The sequence below is a fragment of the Chrysemys picta genome, chromosome 3, assembly GCF_011386835.1.
Source record: "Chrysemys picta bellii isolate R12L10 chromosome 3, ASM1138683v2, whole genome shotgun sequence".
Classification (NCBI taxonomy): Eukaryota; Metazoa; Chordata; order Testudines; family Emydidae; genus Chrysemys; species Chrysemys picta.
Window position 1 is genome coordinate 202,141,644 of NC_088793.1, and position 6,120 is coordinate 202,147,763.

Sequence of the window (6,120 nt, forward strand, 5' to 3'; positions counted from 1 at the left end):
TGTGGGAGTGATGGTCACTGAAATTCGGCAAATGTAGAAGAATTGTGTGCCCTGTCTCTAAAACAGACACAAGGACGCCGATCTGTGCTGGGTCCATGGTTCTGATTGTGGGATGGCAGAGAGAACAATAAACTGCATGATGAACTGTGGGAATTAAAAAAAAGGGGGGGGGAATTATGGGATGGAGGAAAGGGAATTGTAGGATCCTAACCCTAAGATCCCATGATTCCCTGAGCAAAGTGGTGGTATCCCACAATCCATGGCAAAAATATCCCACAAGGCATTGCACTGGTCAATGGTGCAGAAGACACTGGGATGCCTACCCATGGTGCACTATGTCTTTTGCTAACAAAACCTCTCCTGGGGGAATGTGCGACACCAGCAAAAGCAGCCAAGCGTGCACGTGATCTAGTGACATAGCAATGTCAGAACTGTCAGTAGTGTAAACATGGCCTGAGTGCGGAACCATTTTTTCACTTGCTAAAAAGGATAAACATGGCTTCTGGCCAAATCCTTCCCCCAAGAAACTGTGCAGCTAAATAAAAGCAGCGGCTCGCCAGTGAAAATGCCTCTGAAAATGGAGAGAGCTGAGACTATGAACTGCTTGTCTAAAATGTGTCAGTCTGTTCCACTACTTTCCCGGTCCACTGACTGGTAAAGAGTAGCTGCCTGCCCATCCCGTAACAGTGAGGACACAGCCCTGTGCTTCCTTTCTCAGTAAATCAGGGGCATGGTGGTTGCTGGCCCATGTCGCCCAAAGAAAATTGACAGGCCGTGTCAAGGTGAGCAGGAATGAGGTTCCCATTGTTAGCAGGAATTCACGTGTGTTTGTAAATGCAGCAAGGTCCTATAGACAGGTAGTGCAAAGTGTTATTTTTATTAGGGTCTCATCTGCAGCCCATTGAAGTCCATGGAAAGACGTCCTTTAATTTCAATGGGAGCTGAAAAATCGTATCCTAAAAGACCAACCCCAAACGAGTCTCTAGCATAATACGAATGTGTGCAGGAGAATGAAGCAATTAGGCAAAGACCATGGAAGGAGGCAGGATACGTGTCTGAATTTCACTGAGACTAGGCAGTGAAGCAGCCAGATGGATTTTGGAGCACAGTATTTGCAGACACTGCAGTGAATATATAGCTAAGTTACTTGTCTATGTAGGTCAGTGGTTTTCAACCTGTGGTCCCCAGACCTCTGAGGGTCTGCAGACGACGTGTAAGATCTCCAAAGGTGTCTGCACTTCCATTTGAATTTTTTTAGGGGTCCACAAATGAAAAAAGGTTGAAAGGATCTGGGCCCAGGTGCTTTCATTAGTGAGGTGTCTGACTAGCCAGATATCAGAGATCAACTCAAAGCAGATTATCCAGAGGGCTAAAGTGGCAAAAAGTCTTAGCAACACGGGACTGGAAACCTCATGATAACAAAAGGATGTCGCAAAAAACCCAGAGAAGAAATTAGCATATAGGGCTTGATCCAGCTTCCATTATAGTGATTTGGAAGAAGCTATTAGCCACTCTTCCGCTGTAGTCGATGTCTCACCTCCTGTTCTACACCAGCTGACCAAAGTAATCAGAAATCATGCCGGGCGAGCTTTGTCTGACTGTCAGCTCGCAATGCTTCACTGCTGCCCCAGAGCACCCCCATCCACCTGTGTCTAGAACGAGGTGTGGAGAGCTCTACGTCCTATGGGCTGAGTAGTTTTCTTCCTGCTTGGTCTTTTTTTAAGACGTTTAGAAACTCTTCTGTCTGGGTGGTGATGGCGAGACGTTGGTTTTTTATCACTTGGATGATTGTCTATTTGCAAGCCTGCCACGGCACTCGGCCCTGGCAGGAGACACTTGCCACATTTGCAGAGGCTGATGATGGCTTCGCACACCTCCCCGCAGCTGCAAACAGGGGGGCAAAAGAAACGGCAACTTTTATTGAAAACAAAAAAAAACTAGGACGGAATGAAAATAGCATTGTGAAACTTGTGCCTGTTGGGAGTCGAGAAGCCCAGAGACTAGCACAGGCGTCATCTTCGGTTATTGTTTACATTTATGATAGTGCCTGGAGGCCTCATCTGAGATCAGGGCTCCATTTTGTTAGGTGCTTGTGATGGGGTGTATAAGCCCCATCCTGCCACAGCCACTGAGGGGTTAAGAGACAGAGTAGATACCCCCTCAGCTGTGGCTGATTGGCAGACCATCAACAGCTGCCTGGGATAAGGGTTGCAGAGAGAAGGAGGCTGCTAGGGAGCGGAGGGGATGTAGCATCAGCCGCAAGCTGGAGGAAGTGACTCAAGGAGATGGACCCTGCAGGGAGGAAGCACAGGAAGGAGCGGCTCTGAGAAAGGGACCGGGACGCAGATGAAGGCGGGAAGTGGCACCGGGAAGCAGCAGTGAGGCTGAGGGAGCAGCCCTGAGCTGCTTGGTACAGGACGCCTGGGCTGGAAGCCAGAGGAGAGGGAGGGCCTGGGCTCCCCTGCCTGCCACCAGGAAAAATTAGGTAAGAGCCCTCTTGGTGCAAAGGGGCAAGGACTACAGAGCCCAGACCTGCCCTATAAGGTCATGAGACTTTGTGTGCTAGACTCCCCACCAGTTGGGAAGGGGTGGGGACTATGAGTGACCTGGCTGCAGGGCTGAGTTGTGAGATGGACCAACCACTGCAGGCTCGGAGGGGCTGTCGATGGGAGGTGCCAGAGTTGGAGGGGCTGCTGCAGCATGCCCGGCTGAGAAGGGGAGCAATGAGCCCGGTCAGGAGAAGGCGCACTGGCCAAGGAGTGACTCCTCCGGAGTGCTGTGCAGACACATGGTAAGAGGCAACCCCTGCTCCGAAGAGATCACAATCTAAATACGCAAGGTTGACAGAGAATGGGAGGCAGGACTTGCCATTACCTCCCTTTTACAGATGGAGAATTGAGGCAAAATAAGATTAGCCATGCGAGGTCACGCCATCGCGGGCAGAGCAGCATGCTCTGCAAAATGGCATCCTCTGTGCAGCACACTCTTCCCAAAAGTACCCAAAGGGAGTTCCGGCGTGTTCTGGCTGTACTGTCCCATTGCAGATTGTCTGACTTGCCCAGGAAGTCTCTGTCTGTGGCAGATATCCGTTTCCTCCCCCCCGACCCCTTCTTTGGCTATCTTGTGTATTCAGATGGTCAGTTCTCCTGGCCAGACACCTCCTATGTGGTTGCACCGTGCCCCTAGCACAGTGGGGCACTGATCTAAATACAAGTCCTTAGACACTACTAATCTGTAAGAGAAAGGATAACAATAATAAAGTGCTATAGAAATGCAAAGTCCATTTACGGGTTATGACTGCAAGGGCAGGTTTTGTGCAACTCCGTGAACTCTATTTTTATACTCAGATTTGAAAGCAGATGTTTCCCACTCAGTTTGAGCCATATTGGTCACCACATTTAACAAGGTGTTCTCTGCCGAGCGATTACTGTCCTGTAGCAGAGTTGAAAAGAAGCTTTGTCATAGGAACTAATTGTTTATACTTTGCACAGGAACATTTGTTCTCATGCTGATGAGAGAAGGGAATTGAGTCCCCTTCCCCTCCACAAACAACGCTGCTGAAATTCCAGTCAATAAAACCCTCCGTTCCCTATAGAAGAGACTTGCTATAGCAGATATTTGTATTAATATTAATATGATGGGTCATTGGGCAGCCAAACAGCTTTGAAAATTGCAGCCTTAAGGCTGAACGTGAAAGCAAAACAAATCGGACATAACTGTTAGGGGTATTTTTTTTTCTATGCAGTGCTGAGAAATTCTACACAAAGCGTTTCTTTTACATGGGGAAGTTTACCAGCATAACTATACTGGTATAATCATTCTGGGGAGGTATACCAGTATAAGCGTGTCCAAACAGGGAGTTAAACCATCATAACCATAATGATATAGTTATGGCAATAAACATCCCTGTGTCGACAAGCCCTACAGCCCGGATCTTGTAGGCCTCCGTGTCAATGGGGCCACTTAGACTTTATGGCCCTTTATGATAATGAAGGATTGGGCCATCAGGCCCTGCTTCAGCAAGGCACTGAAGCATGTGCCTAGCTTTAAGCGAGTGAGTAAACTCACAGATGTTGCTGGGATTACTCATGAGCTTCAATTTAGGCCTATGCATAAGTACTTGGCTAAATCAGGGCCTTCAAGAGTATATTATTGAGCCATTCTTCTCTTGCATCATTCCCTGAAGTTGGAACATATGGCTGTTACCAGCAAGGAACGCCTAATACGCGAATAGTGAGGAAGTGGATTTGGGAATGTAGCGACACAGCTCTGCTTTTCTGGCGCTGCCTCTGCCTCGATCACTAAAAAACAAAGGCTGCAGATGAAGGTGTCTTCATGACTTGGTTTGGTTTTAATCTCTAGCCTTCGGGAAGGAAATGTAATCAGGGACTGAGATCTGGGACACGCGCCAGGCTGCAGTGAAATGCACGGGCGTTCTTTCTGTTTGCATTTAAACAAGTGTTAGTCATGGCAGAACATCACTACGTGTCAGGGTGGGGAACGATGGATGTGAGCCTGGCCATCTCTCCGGACCCCGCCACCGTTCTCACGCCTCCTCCTGCAGCTGGGGCACCCTTAGACTGGGCTGTGGGACCCTAGACCTTCCCCTTCCTGCTGCAGCACCTTCCCTGACTCCTGACACCTGCTCCCCCCACTGTCCACACTAGCAGCTTTTTGTGGGTAATATACCTGTAATATACCCCTATTCCTATACTGGTAAAGTGCTCCTAGCGTAGGCATGGCTGAAACAACTTGACATCTGGTTTTCCCATGGATTTTCTGTACCTGGGGAGGCTAGTAGTCAACATTATTATTCTGGACACATAAAGAACAACCTGAGGAACCCTTCCCCCCCCCCCACACAAAAACCCAATACAAACACTTAAGCTTTTTGGTCTTACCTAAGTCCTGGGGTACTGCCATTTATTCAGCTTTTGGTGGCACCTGAATGCCTGGCCCCATGCTGCAATTGACATCAATGGGCTTCACAGCTGGCCCACGGTGAGCTGATGAAAACAAACCAACAACTTAGCAATTAGGGCTACTCTGCAGCCATATGAAGGGTTAATTATGCCCAATTCATCTTAAAGACCCTGGGGGGAAAAACTTTTTTGCAGTTTGTGCAGTTCTCCCACATGTGGCCCTAAGGTGTGTGTGACGTTGCACTCTATATGATTTTATGAAAATATGCTAATGAGTTTAAATATAGTGTAACTGGAATATGCTTCATGCAAAAGGTCTCTTGTAAGGTATCATTACAAAGCTTATAATCTACTGAGTGTGGTCATCCTATTTGTAGAAATGTATCACTCTTGTATCTAAAACTAGAAATATGAAATATAACTCTGAGAGCCTATTGTAATTATGCAAAGTGTGGGCCATTAATGGTGGTTTGGAATCTTGATGACTCCCATCAACCAGGACAATTGTCTGTAGATGGCTGTGTTGTACTTGTAAGTCTTCCTGTATACCTGTGTGCTGGCAAGTGGGTAATGAAGTCTTACAGTGATATGTGATCATGTCACCTGAACTGGAATCCATCTTTAACCTGATGCTTTTCCATTGAGAAGGAGGGGGTGGGAACCCAGAGAGGGACAAAGGATTCCCGCCTTGTGCAAAAGATATATAAATGGGTGGAACGGTTCAAAGGAGGCAGCCATCATGAGGAATCCCTTAGCTACCGCCTGAGCTGGGACAAGGGCTGTACCAGGGGAAAGGATTGTGCCCAGACTAGGAAGGCGTCCAGTCTGTGAAAGAGACTTATTGAAACATCTTTCAGGGTGAGATTTTATCTGTACTCAGTTGTCTTACTGTATTAGGCTTATATTTGCATGTTTTATTTTATTTTGCTTGGTAATTCACTTTGTTCTGTTACTACTTAGAACCACTTAAATCCTACTTTCTGTATTTAATAAAATCACTTTTTACTTATTAATTAACCCAGAGTATGTATTAATACCTTGGGGGGGGCGGCAAACAGCTGTGCATATCTCTCGATCAGTGTTATAGAGGGCGGACAATTTATGAGTTTACCCTGTATAAGCTTTATACAGGGTAAGATGGATTTATTTGGGGTTTGGACCACATTGGGGGTTGGCTGAGTGTTAAAGGCAAGAACAC